General features: G+C 42.5%; 1 protein-coding gene across 2 annotated transcripts in view; it reads left to right on the plus strand.

Moving 5' to 3' along the window:
* The window catches only part of ZNF423 (zinc finger protein 423), a 333,930-nt gene that overhangs the window by 216,334 nt on the left and 103,733 nt on the right, over positions 1 to 13,863 (plus strand). The window lies entirely within an intron of this gene.

Genomic DNA, 13,863 nt, shown 5'->3' on the forward strand with positions numbered 1-13,863 from the left:
TTGGACATAGTCGGGTCAGCTCCTGCTCTCTCCCTCCCACTGTTCTAATTTGATTTAATGCCTGAATTGGGCTACTCCGTTTCTTACATCACTTCTGTATCTTATTCCGTAGGGTCGTTCGTAAAGATAGTCTATTCTAAAGTCTATTGTAAGACTGGGGTCTCCAAAGCTGATACCTCTCTTGGACCCTGCCAGGTTCCTTGCCCCTCCTGATTTTTATTTTAAAGCTTTTAAAAACTGGGATGTTGGCATGCTGCAAAGCAAAGTGCTGCCCTCCAGTGCCATGTTTATTTACATTCAATAGAATGGATTTGTGCTTTTGAGGCCAAAACCTATTTCTGCCTTGTTACTTAAGTTTTGGGGTAAGCTACTTTTCTTTAAGCCTCACCAGTTTACCTTCTGAGAATGAGTGTTTTGTGACCGGTCATGCTGCCCCATGGCAGCCGTTTTATGAATGGGCAAGCCCCCATTGCAGCCATTTTGTGAGAACACCCATGATACCCTCTCAAATTTCTTCATGTGCCCACCAACCCGAAAAGGCCATATGGCCACTCTGTCTCCTTTTACATCGGCAGCTGAGTCTTGCAACCCCTTCCTAACCACCTAATGACAATCTGAAGCCTTCTCCTATCTCCAGATTATCTATCCAGAGTAGACTGCACATTGTTGATGCTTGCGATACCCTGCTTCCACATTTTATCTTGCGTTCAGGTCCAACCAACAAGAGTGTTCAACTGCACCACACTCCCTTGCTCAAGAATTACATAACAAATGCATTTTGTTTTATTTAGAATATTGAAAAATCCAGGGAATGTTTTTTTTATCTCCCCCCCCAAGTGTTAATTCATCTTTTAAAAGCCACTAATTACTTATATACCCAATAGTAAGAAATGTTTAAAATATACAGCCCAGCAGTTAAATATGTTAATAGGGAATTATTAAAGTGAAGTGTGATTCTTGTCATGAGCCTTAATAGTTCCTCTAAATCTGTTTTGATTTATTGAGTCAATGTGGGAGGCATTAATATCTCTTGTCACAGCCTATAATGCTTACAGATTTTCCAGGTTTCGACTTATGGTCCACTTGGAGCCGTTAGTCTCGAATGGCGCAACGGGGGCGCTGCACTTCAGCACCAAGCCTTGCGTGCCAAAAGTCCTTATGAAACCATTGGTCAAACAAACCTTGCTGCACCTGCAGAGGACTGAAGGTGTGGAGGGGGAGGAAATGTAAGCACAAACCAAGGAGATATATAAAATATTTAGTAGCCCTGAAACTCTCATCTATATTGGGACTTAAGCTCTTTCCCTCTGGCGAAGGATTGGAACTGGAATACCTTGTGTTAGGAAATACTAGCATGGGTGTCTCTCAAATCTTCCAAGAAAATACGCTCTTGGGAAGTGCTCTGCCTGCCCAAATTTTAGGCAACACACACATAGTTCACTTTTATAGCAAGTGCTCAAGTGTCTCTAATCTGCACCTGAGGGCAAGGGGGTAGCTCCTATTTTTCTTGGTTTCCACCTCTCCCCATCGAGACAAGATGCCAACAAAATAATTTAATACATCATATTCAATATAAGGCGGAACCGAAACCATTTGTATAGTTTTTTCCCCCCTGTCGAACAAATATGTATATTGTTCTTCACCAGTCTTTGGCAACCGCTAGAAAAATGTGGATAATTTCTACTAAGGCTGTGGAATCGTGTGTCCTGAAAAATAGCTGGGGAACCGTTTTTCTGTCCAATGCTGCTTTACCTCAGGGGATAATCTATCAGGGCCTGCTTGCTGGCAGTGAGAAGGCCCTGAAGCCAGCTGTGGGTGGGGTTAAAGCCAAAAGTGGATGTGGCATCCACCCTTTCTTCTGTCTTTCTCTTTCTGCCACCCTCTTTCTCTCTGTCCTTCTGCCCCTTTTGCCATGATGTAACCCTTCGCCCCCTGAGGGAAGGGAGTATCCCCTCCATTCCCCTCAGAGGTGTTGTCCCACAATGGGGGTGCAGTGGGTGGGAGGAAAAGGAGTATAACTCATTCCCTCGGCCTATTAATCTCCCCTGGCTTCAAACTATATTGACTGAGAAGCTATGCGCTGGTTCAAGAACTGTGCCCCAATGACTGAAGATGTTACTGCAGGCTTCAACCGTATGGATAAATTTAAATTAAGTAAAATTAAACTCTAGGGTTTCCTTAGCATGCATGCCCGATTTTAGGTGTCTAGGTTTCACGGTTGTGGCGTTGCGGCACTGACAAACAACTACAGTAATGGCCATTGGGTTGCTTCCTTTTCCTATCATGCGTATTGGTGTCTGGGCTGAACTGAAGTTTAATGGTAAATGCGTAGTTGCCACCCATGTCTCTATTTCGCCATTGTCCTTCCTTAACGTGGACCGATCTCATAACAAGTTGAGAAAAGTTATCATCTGAACAGTTGTAGCTTCCTCCTGCCCAAAGTCAACTTTTTAAATTCTACTGAGGACCATCCTTTCCATGGTAGATTACATGAAATTCCACTTGCTACCTTTCCCTTGTCGTTGGGTTCTGTGAGTCCTTGTACTGCGTCAGATTATTGATTGGTACATCTAGCTCAAGTATTTTTGACATGCTCCAAGACCCTTTGTTGTTTTTCCTGCAACAGACTGACTACCCTTTCAGAAATTGCTTTTAAAGTCAGAGACTTCTGGCTAGTGACTGATGATGAAGACGTTTGGTAGTTCTCAGCGCTAAAAAGCTTGTTTGCCCCATTGTGCGGCTCTGATCGGGCTCAGTGGCCCTCAGTGTTTGTTTCCTGTGCAACAGTGCTGGGATATTTTGTTTCAGTTCCTGTTTGTAGTAGTTACTCAGCTCAGTCTCTTGCTCCTCTGCCAAGCTGGCAGAGCTGGAAGGTTGACTTCCTGTACAGATGATGTAAAAGCACCGCCTGTGTGCATTCTTCCTCCGCAGCCATTGGGAGATAAAAGCCAGGACGCTGGGGATTCGAAAGAGGGAGCCAAATTATATTTATAATATTAAAGTTGAGTGCATTTGTGGTTTTGCTGTCCTCTAGGGTTTTTCATAAGTAGAAAAACATGAATTAGCATTTTCCATTTCCATATATTGACTGGAAACATAGCCTCCTCTCAATTAAGACCTATAGCTTTTGGGATGTATGCAACAATTTTATAAAATATTTACAACGAGATTTGCATTTTACATGGCCTTACTTTTTTTCATTTATTTTTTTTGTCTCGTATTTGCAGGAAAGGCTTAGGCCTAGGAGAGGAAATGTATTTTGCGTGCCGGGAGGGGAAATAAATCTAAAAATGGACTTGCTAGCAACGAGCACTCAAAAAAAGTCCACTGTTGATTGTGGTCTTCGGTAATTATCTAAGGTCGATTTTTGCCAAACCGCATATTTTGTTATATCATCTTTAAAAGCTGTGCTCCTCATAGAAGGCTATTACTTTCTTCGTTAAAACGGGCACTGGGAAAGACTGGTTGCAGCTTTGCGTTAGAAAGATAAGTGGAACACTTCTTTCCCCCCTCCCTTCTCTGAATGTAAATGCGTGTTGTAAAGAACATAGCTATTTCCTGGATAATTTGCAGTTGTATATTTTATGTTAATTTCACCGAAAATATTGCACCCCTGCCAAGTTTAGTAGAGGCTCACTGTGATATGAATAATTTCTAGCAAATCATTTTTTTTCCTCATTTAAGATTTGGCACCTTTTAAAGATTTTAATAATAGCAACAAGGAAGAAGATTTAGAACAAGCGAGACGGTGTAGCCAGAAAGAGGGGGCTGGGTGGGAGAGAGAGAGAGAGAGAGAGAGACGCACGTTGAGAACGAACGTAAACGAGCAAGAATAATTACATGGCAAACATTTTTCTACAGATGTTTCCTCCCTCCCTCCTTGTAATGTAATACCTATTTACTAAACTGTTTATTTTAGCCCCTTGGTTTATAATAAAATATTTATATTTGTTTTCCTGTAATAAAACATATTGACAAAATACGAGTGAGATTTTAAAAAGACAATTGGTATTTCACTTTGTAGACAGCGAAGGTGGTAGATCTCTCTCTCTCTCTCTGTCTGCCTGTCTCTGTCTCTTCTCCCCTGGCCCCAGGTAACTAAGGCATGCATAGAACTATTGTGGCTGAGAGACTATGAACTGAACTAGGACATTCACAATTAAAACATTGTCTGATCCGTAAACTCACCAGGAGGTCTTAAATTATTTATTTTTTATTTTATTTTTTTATTTAAAAAAATTTCTAACCCGCTTCTCCATCCTGATTGAGGCGGGGAACAACAACAGCATAAAACATTAATTAAAACACAATATACATTGTTAAAACTTCCTAAAAACATCCTAAAAGCATCCTAAAATTCCACTGGATAGGCCTGATGGAAGAAATCAGGCTTTACAGCTTTCTTAAATACTAAAAGGCTGTTCAGTTGATGAATCTCCTCCGGCAGGCCATTCCACAGTCTGGGAGCAGCAGAGGAAAAGGTCCTCTGGGTAATACCTGACAGCCTAGTTTTGGCTGGCTAAAGGAAGTTCTTTCCAGAGGACCTGAGTGTGTGGGGCGGATTGTACGGGAGAAGGCGATCCCACAGGTAGCCTGGACCCAAACCTTGTAGGGCTTTAAAGGTGATAACCAACACTTTATACTTCGTCCAGAAACTAATCGGCAGCCAGAGAAGAGATTTTAAAACTCGTGTAATACTACACCGGATTAGGCACTGTCTTACATTTTTATGTCTCCCCCCCCCCCCCAAATTTGGAATAAGGGGGCAATAATGCTAACATCCCTTCATGCCTGGCTCCACATCTGAAGGAGCCCGTCAAGATGGGGTTCTGGTAGCACACACATAAACACACACCACCTCACATACCAATGGATCATGTAGTGACAGCTGCTTCTCCCCTCTGCACGGATGTGTGGAGCAGGTGGGCGGGGCATATCAGTGACAGTAACCGTGGAGGAGGCAATGTTTTGAGTTTTAAAAGATGTTTTTAGTAAACAATGCCAGCTTCAGTTACCTGGGGTTCTTATTATCAGAAGAAAAGCCAGAGCAATTTTACCCTAAAACTGTACACATGAATGTGTGTGATTAGAGAGTACAATTCAGCCACATACTCTGATGTCTGTGGTGTCATGACTGCTTTTCAACACATTTTACTTTAAAAAAAGAGAATCACAGATGTTTTGGGAAGAATCTTCCTCTTGAATGCGGATGGGTCAAAGTTGTTCTGGGATTTGAAAATTTCTTCGGACCATAATATCCAGCTCAATATTGTCTACTATGGCTAGCAGAAGCTTTCCAATCCTACTTGGAGAAGCCAGGGATTTGAACCTGGGACCTTCCACTCCCAGCCCTTAAAATAAAGCAATGTGCTTCAGACTTCGCAGTCAGAAAGAAAACCAGAACAGCAGATTTATTGAGTATGAGGTTTTAAGTTCAAGTGATATATTCCTTCGTGCTTCTGTGTTTCAACAGACGCCAGATTCTCATTGGTGGGGAAAACACCCTCTGTGGACATTAGAAAACATTTTAGATTGAAAAACAAAAAATAATGATGATTGCAGCCATGTCGGAGTATGCATTTGCAACATCTTTTATCTTGACAGCTGAAAAATGTTCAAGAAAGCACACTTTTTATTCAGCTTTGGAAAACATTGAAAAGAGAGGTTGATTTTTTTCATGGTTGTAGTCATTCTTCTTGTTCTTTGCTTTGTCCCAGGGTTGCTGTTTGTGCAAAAGGAACTTAGAGCATTAGTGCAACTTCAAAAAAGTGAACAGAAAGGGGAGCTAAGGAATCCTTAATAGCTACGTTGTTTAAAGCCTAACTATTGATAATGGATCTTTCTACGTTTTCTACTTTGTCCACATGCATTTTCATGGCTATTCTTGAACACACACAGATATGTATGTTTTAAGAAGTTGCACACAATCCTCTAGACCAGGCGTAATGATAGGTTCCTACATTTTACTTTAAATGTCTGAACAGCAAAGGGAAGTTAAAATTAGTTTTGAGTAAGTCTATAAGTTTTCTGATAGAATTAAAACTTAAGACGAATAAGTAAATGAAAGCCAGTGGTATAAGCAGTCAACGGATGTTTAGTGAGTTAACATAGATGTCCTTAGGATATCTTTGTGGATGGGTTTTGCGCATGTGAAGCATATGGTTGCTATAATTCCGGGTTGTGGAAGAGTTTTCTCCCAAGTCTGATCTGTGGAATGGCCTTTTGCCTAGTTTACAATGCCATCCTAGTTGTGTCTACTCAAAAGTAAGCTCTATTGATTTCAATGGTACATACTCCCAGGAAAGCCTTCGTTTAATTTATTGCTTTTACATGACAGACTTTATCCAAAGCGATTCACAATAAATATCAAAGAGAAATGTCAAAATGAAACATCACAATTGAAAAACGACTCATTAGAAAACATAACAACACAAATTCAGATATGAAAAAGTCAAACAACTCAATAAACATATCACAGCATAAATTCAATATTATGATAAAATTAACCTATCGGACTTTAACGCATATCCAATACAAAAGGAAGATCAAAATTAACCTTATAGCTTCGCTTCCTCTGCAAGTCATCTGGAAGTCTTACTGATTTGTTAAAATAATTTTAACCTGCTTTTCGGCTCCACAGTGGAGACCCCCGAGGCAGCTAGACACAATATAGAAGAGCAGCGAGAGAAACAATAATGTTATATTTATCACTCCCTCTAATTACAAACTCGGTGCTCCCGTGCTGACAGGATTGGAGTCAAAACAGGGCCACTGAGAAAGAAGGTGGGAGGTGAATCCTGAGGTATGCAGAACAAAAAAAAGAAAACAAACCAAAAAAAAGCTGTCTAAAAGAGCAAAATCCCAAGTCAAGGGTGTTGACCTTCAGGTCCATGGGCCAAATCTGGCCTACCTCGGGTCCCAGTCCAAGCCCCGGGGTTCCTCAGATGGCCACACTCCCTCCCCTGGTTCCCCCTTTTCTCCAACCATTAATTGTTTATTGGCAGTAACAACTTTAAGCTAAAATATGGGCTCTCCCACACTAGAGGCCTTCAAGAGGCAGCTGGATAGCCATCTGTCAGGGATGCTTTAAGGTAGATTCCTGCACTGAGCAGGGGGTTGGACTCAATGGCCTTGTAGGCCCCTTCCAACTCTACTATTCTATGATTCTATGAGATCGTTGGTATTTTTGGCCCGCCCCTTCTGCCTTTGGCACCCCATCCACCACTGGAACACGTTCCCCAATAGCTTCTCCCAAATTGAATCCAGCCCTTGGGCTGAAAGAGGTTCAACACCCCTACTTTGTTTACACTCTGTGCTCTCCAGGGGACACAGAATGTTGACTGTCGGTTGAACAAGAAAAATGGGAAACCAAGACGTACGGTGATCCCTTTACAGTTTCTAGTTGGGGTAGGCAACTTGCTGCTCTTCAGATGGGTTGGAGTACTACTACCAGCATTAGCCCTGACCATAGGTCTTGCTGACTGGGGCTTATGGGAGTTGTAGTCTAATACTTCTGGAGGGCACCAGCTTGCCTGTCCCTGGCTCATAATATCCAGGCACAGTGACCGGTGATACTTTTTTCAAGCCTCTATAATCACACAACGCAGAGCTATTGTGCAGATCAGCGAGGGGCACACTTGTGGAATTTACTTTTGGGTGCTTCCAGACCAGGATTTCATTGCGGCATCGCCCTGCTTCGCTCACAGAATTTTATGTGGGTCCAGACAATGATGCCTCTCATTGTCTTGTTTTCCCACCATGCTTTCCATCTTTTTTCTTACCACAGAAAATCCACAAAGGAACGGAAATCACCCTGTCTTTAGATTGTTAGTGCCACAATCCTTCCATCTTGAAGCACCCTTTGTGTCTGGTGTTTCTGGCTTGTGGCTGTTTTAACTAGAACCACTGGGAACCACCGACCAGAATCTAGTGCAAAAGACGTACACTTTGAATTCTGAGCCCAGGAATTTGTTCTGACTGCCAAAACTGAATGTAGCTCACAGTCCTTCTGCCCAAATTGTTTGTCTGTTTACCCCAAACATTTTTTTTTTAAAAAAAATCACCAGTATAATTTAGACCATTCATTCATTCATTTATTACATTTCTATACCACCCAATAGCCAAATTTGGGCAATTCACAAAGACTAAAATAATAAAAATACAACATAATAATGGAATATGAACAGGAGTTTGGCTGCTGGTTGGTTGAGGCACTCTGTGTGCAGTGCCTTATGATCATAGGAAGCTACCTTATACTGAAGCCTTAGCTAGACCTACTTTTTGTTCTGGGGCAGAGGAGGGGAGATCTCACGTTAGGATTAATGCGAGATCTCTGCCCTGTTTATTTATTTATTTATTACATTTCTATACTGCCCAATAGCCAGAGCTCTCTGGGCGGTTCACAAAAATTAAAACCATTCAAAGTATAAAACAACAGTATAAAACCATAATATAAAATACAATATAAAAGCTCAACCAGATAAAAACAGCAGCAATGCAAAATTACAAATTTAAAACACCATGTTAAAATGTATTTATAGATTGTTAAAATGTTGGGAGAATAAAAAGGTCTTCACCTGGCGTCTAAAAGCATATAATGTAGGTGCCAAGCGAACCTCCTTAGGGAGCTCATTCCACAACTGGGGTGCCACAGCAGAGAAGGCCCTCCTCCTGGTAGCCACCTGCCTCACTTCCTTTGGCAGGGGCTCACGGAGAAGGACCCCTGAGGATGACCTTAGGATCCGGGCAGGTACATATGGGAGGAGGCGTTCCTTCAGATAACCTGGCCCCAAGCCGTTTAGGGCTTTAATTGTTAATACCAGCACTTTGAATCGGGCCCGGACCTGGACTGGCAGCCAATGAAGCTGGAAAAGGACTGGCGTAATGTGGTCTCGTCAGCCAGTCCCTGTTAGTAAGCGTGTTGCCCTGTTTTGTACCAGCTGAAGTTTCCGGACCGTTTTCAAAGGCAGCCCCACGTATAACGCATTGCAGTAATCCAAACGAGATTACACGGGATATAGCCTGGTTTACACGGGATATAGCCTGGTCTAGCTAAGGCCTGAGTCAGAACATTGGTCCACCTAGCCCAGTATTGTCAACTCTTACTGGCAGTGACGCTCCCAGGTTTCAGGCTGGAGCTTTTTGTTTTACTCTGTACAGCACCATGTACACTGATGGTGCTATATAAATAAATAATAATAATAATAATAATTTTCTGCCCTACCTGGAGATGCCCGGGATTGAACCTATGACCTTCCGGGTGAAAAGTAGGTGCTCTACCACTGAGCTACAAAACAATTTGCATACAAATGCATAAAACAGTTTGATCAATCAACAATAAAAATTGCTGGATCCATTAAAAATCTTATCATATGATATTAAATGCCTGGGGGTAGAAGAAAGTCTTAATCTGGCTCCCAAAGCATCACAGTGTTGGGCCAGGTGGATGTCACTGGGGAAAATGTTCCACAGTCAGGGGGCCACCACTGAGAAGGCCTTCAGTATTGTAGCTATCACTAAACAATTGGGAGTCAGAAATCTTTGCCATTTTATTGCAGATCACCCTGAGAGCTACTAGTAGTACTACTAGCAAATAGCACCTTGAGAAGGGTTAAATTCCTCCTCCCCACCTGCTATGATCCCGATAATTATCAGCCTCACACAACTGATGCTATTTGCATTGGGTGAAAAACAAAACATGTATGCTAAATGCAAAGTTACATGTATGTTATTTATTATTGCATTTATATCCCACCTTTTTCCCTCCAAGGAACCCAACGTGGCGTACATAATCCTCCTCCTCTCCATTTTATCCTCACAACAACAACCCTGTGAGGTAGGCTGGGCCCAAAGTCACCCAGTGGGTTTCCATGACCAAGTGGGGACTAGAACCCAGGATCTCCTGACTCCCACTATAACACTTTAGCCACTACACCACACTGTTACATTTCACATCTTGACTACTTTATATTCAGAGCTAAATTGAAGGCTGAACAATAGGGATGGGAAGAAAGTAGATCTCCAGATGTTTTGGACTTCCAACTACCAGCATTCCTGACTGTTGTCCATGCTGACAGGGACTTTTGGGAGTTGTCATCCAACATATCTGAGGATCTGCCTTCTGGCCACCCCAGCGTCAACTAGACCAAAGGATTTTTTAACTCTGAAATGATTGCTTTGAGCATCACATTTCTTAAAAGAATTATTGTTGTGTACAAACGCAGCCGTTGTATAGATAGTGTTCACCCTGAATTCGGGCCCTGGGGAAACCATGTGAGCTCAGGAGAACCTGTGCTCTGGAATGAAATTGCTGGATTAGCAGACATACTCCTCTATCTTACGTTTTTCAAGATTACAGATACCAAAATGTAATCAAGGGCGAGCTCTCTTTCTCCCACCCCCCACCCCGTTATAATGTGCTGCCGTAAAAGAATTGGTCTTGCTGCAACTGCTGCCATGTTGGTTAGTGGTTGAAGTTTAACCTCTGGTTGGTGGGAGGCTGGGATTCCTGATGCAAATTAATATGTGGTTCCTATGTGTAAATTGGCTCCTAGAAAAGCAAATTAGCCCACTTCCTTCCATGATGCCTCTTTAAAGGCCTTTTATCACATTAGAAATCATTATCCTCAGCAGTAATTTTTTTAAGCTAGGTTGAGCTCTGCCCTTCATTATAGAGGCAGCTTAAATGAGGGAGAGCTGTGCTCTGTTACCTTTGTGCAAAGAATCAATTTGCAATCGAAAATAAAATCCTACGGAGGGGCCCGTAGGTTTTCCTTTAAGGTATGGGTCAGCATTTTCTCTTGGGAGGCCAACTTTTACTCAGGCTTAATGAAGTTTTATGCTTTGTGTAAAAATCAACTCCCCACCCCCCCCCCAAAATAAATAAGTGATCCAGATTTGAACCAGTGAGATATATATGTTTAACCAGTTTGATCCAGGAACAAATCGGTGCTAAGAGGATGAGATCTTAAACGCTTTCCTTTAATACACAAATAGATGTGTCTAGACCTCTTTTAAAAAATACAGATTGCTTTGTTGACCTTGTCTCATTTTATTTTCATTACAGTCTTGAGAGGGAGACCAGGTAACTGTCAGGGGGTCCAAATGAGAAGCAACTGAGTGGGGTGAAGAGGATCTCCTGCTTTACAGATGCTGGGTTTTAAAAATAAAATAAACACATTGGAAAGAGGGAAGTGATTCAGAATAGGTCCTGTTGGGGGAAATAAGTATTGTTGTACAAATTCCTCCGCAGCTCGCAAATAAACACAAGTGTGAGTTTTGAATTTTCAACGCAGTTTATTTAGAGAAGTTCTTCAAAACAAAACAACCAGGCTTGTAGCAGCAAATTATAACAAAGCAATTGTCTCACCATAAATCAAAGTAAGCATAACAGCTTTATGGTTCTCCTTGACAAAAGTTGGCTTTGCATCAAAACAACATACTCCTTTCGGCGGCGGCAGCTTACACCATACCCTCAAACCTCCACTGGCTGACTGCATAGTGCTGTGAAAGAGCGAGCCTTTTACTCCCTTCATTCAAACACCAACAGGTGTGCTGAGCTTGCAAGTCTTTGCCAATAATCTGCCTTAATTACGGTTAAGGTTAACACGAAAACCTGACAGGTCCATGGTGGTGGGGCAAGTTTAAACAGCTTAAGAAAACCCTTGGGCCTTTGCTAGACCTACCGGTAAGTCCGCAACGGAGGAGGGGAGATCCCGCGATGTGAGTATTGCGGGATGTCGCCCTCGTTTACACATCAGGTGCAGCGACCTCCAGAGGAGAGGTGTCGCACCTGCCATTTTTTTAATTTTTTAAAGGAACGGAGCACACAAACGCTCATGCGCAAAGGTAAGGTTTATTTTTAAAAAAATTAACTTCATTTCCCTGCTCCCTTCACCCTAGCCCCGATGGAGTGCTGCACCCCGTGCATGGCTCCTGGCGAGTAATTGCGCGGAGCCGGGTAAACCCGCAGAAATGGGCCACACGCTCTGCTGTCTCGGGCTCAGCCCGAGGCCGCAGAAAAAGCGGGGCCAAAGGCTAGGGCTATATCCCAGGGCGGGTTGATCCCTGCCTGATCTCGGGATCCCCTGTGTGTCATCTGGACGCACAGGAACGATCCCGGGTATCACCCCGGGATATAGCCTGGTCTAGCTAAGGCCTTGGTCCTGATCTGAATGTTCTCACATCTGGCTTAGCCCTGAGTAGGAGAAAGGGAGTTTGTCAATTCTGTGTCGTGAGTGGGGTACATGCAACTCAGAGTTCTATAGTAGCTCTGACCCAAGAATCCTGAGAATTGTTGCATGCAGGGAGGATTGGGCTGTGAATCCGCTCCTAGTTTCAGTCAGAACTAGGAGCTATCTCTGATTGCTGTTATAATATATATCATTATTAAAATAAAAATAATTGTGACAATAACAAAAAGTATGAGGTTGTGTATAGAAATTAATTTCTCAGTGCAGCTGTCTTCTTACCATTACAGTGCTGATAGCTCCAATCCAGCATTTGGTAGGTTGATTACTAGAGCAGCACATTTGGGGGCGGCGGGGAAATGCACATAGTAATATGCATGGATTTTCATGCAAAAGGGGGAAACACACACTGAACATAGCTTGCAGTTGGATATGAACACGAGTTGGACCAAGCTTTGAGGTGGAATTTGGAGAACTTTCATTACCTGGGCTTTTGCTGATTCAATCCTAGCTAAGATTGAGGAGAAGGTCAGAAGTTGGGACTAAAGTACCAATGAGGGCAGAGTAACAGTTTAACTAGTACAGGAAGTCTTGTCACATTCCTTCCTGTTCAGACGAATCCAATAGACAGCCTTGGTGGGTGGGGTCAGTTCAGGGACTGAGGATATGCTATTTCCTAGGCAGAATGTGCAATTCAGTGGCTCACCACATGGGGCAGCCCCACACAAACCGTAGTTTTAGTCTAGGGAAGCACAAGTATTTTGTTTCTGTTTGCAAATCATGTAACCATAACCTGTTTGCAGTCTTAAACGCAAGCAGGAGGGGGGTTTTTTGTGAGGAGGGGGGATGTTCACAAATTTCCGAATTTGTGCTCACGTTCCAATTTTTTTTTTTAAAAAAATGCACACTTTGTAATGCACGTTTTTCAGATATTATGCATTTTCATGCCTTAGTCATGGGGAGTGCACACTTCTAAAACATACTCACAGAAATGTGCACAATTCCCTTTTGAATGGGCTGAAATACAGCTTGAAAACATGAACGATTTGAATTTCAAGGTGATTTTCAGAGAATTTAGGCAAGCTCGAAAATCACAGTTCTTTTATCTCTGTTTGAGCCCTGCTAGCTCCTGACAATTACATTGACTGGACACGATTATAAAAAGCTTCTGGTCCAAGTTCAACTTTTTATTACAAAAGAATCAAAATTATAGGATTGCTGGATTATTTACCTATTGGCAATCTATGTAGATATATGTCTCAGCCTTCCCCATCCCTTCATCTCCATGATGGGAAAATGTCTGCCCATGGATTCCTGTCTTCATCATGCAGTGGTGAAAGGCACAGAAGCACTCCTTAACAGAACTAGGCCGACACCCCTACACTGAACACATTTATTTGGAAGGAAGGGTAAGTTTTCACAGTTGAAGACCTGCATTGGGCTATCTGTATATGAAAGTATGCATGTTGCAGAGAAAGTGGATAGAGCTAATTTATTGGGGGTCATCTAATTAAGTTAGTGGATAATCCATTAAGGTCTTTGAAGGAAAGGAAAGGAACCTCTCTTGCAAGCACACTGAGTCATTACTGAGTCTTGGAGGGATGCCAGCTTTCGCTGACGTTTTCTTGGGAGGCCTTATAGTGGGATGGTTTGCCGTTGCCTTCCCTGGCCGTTA

Source organism: Elgaria multicarinata, chromosome 14 (genome assembly GCF_023053635.1).
Source record: "Elgaria multicarinata webbii isolate HBS135686 ecotype San Diego chromosome 14, rElgMul1.1.pri, whole genome shotgun sequence".
Classification (NCBI taxonomy): Eukaryota; Metazoa; Chordata; class Lepidosauria; order Squamata; family Anguidae; genus Elgaria; species Elgaria multicarinata.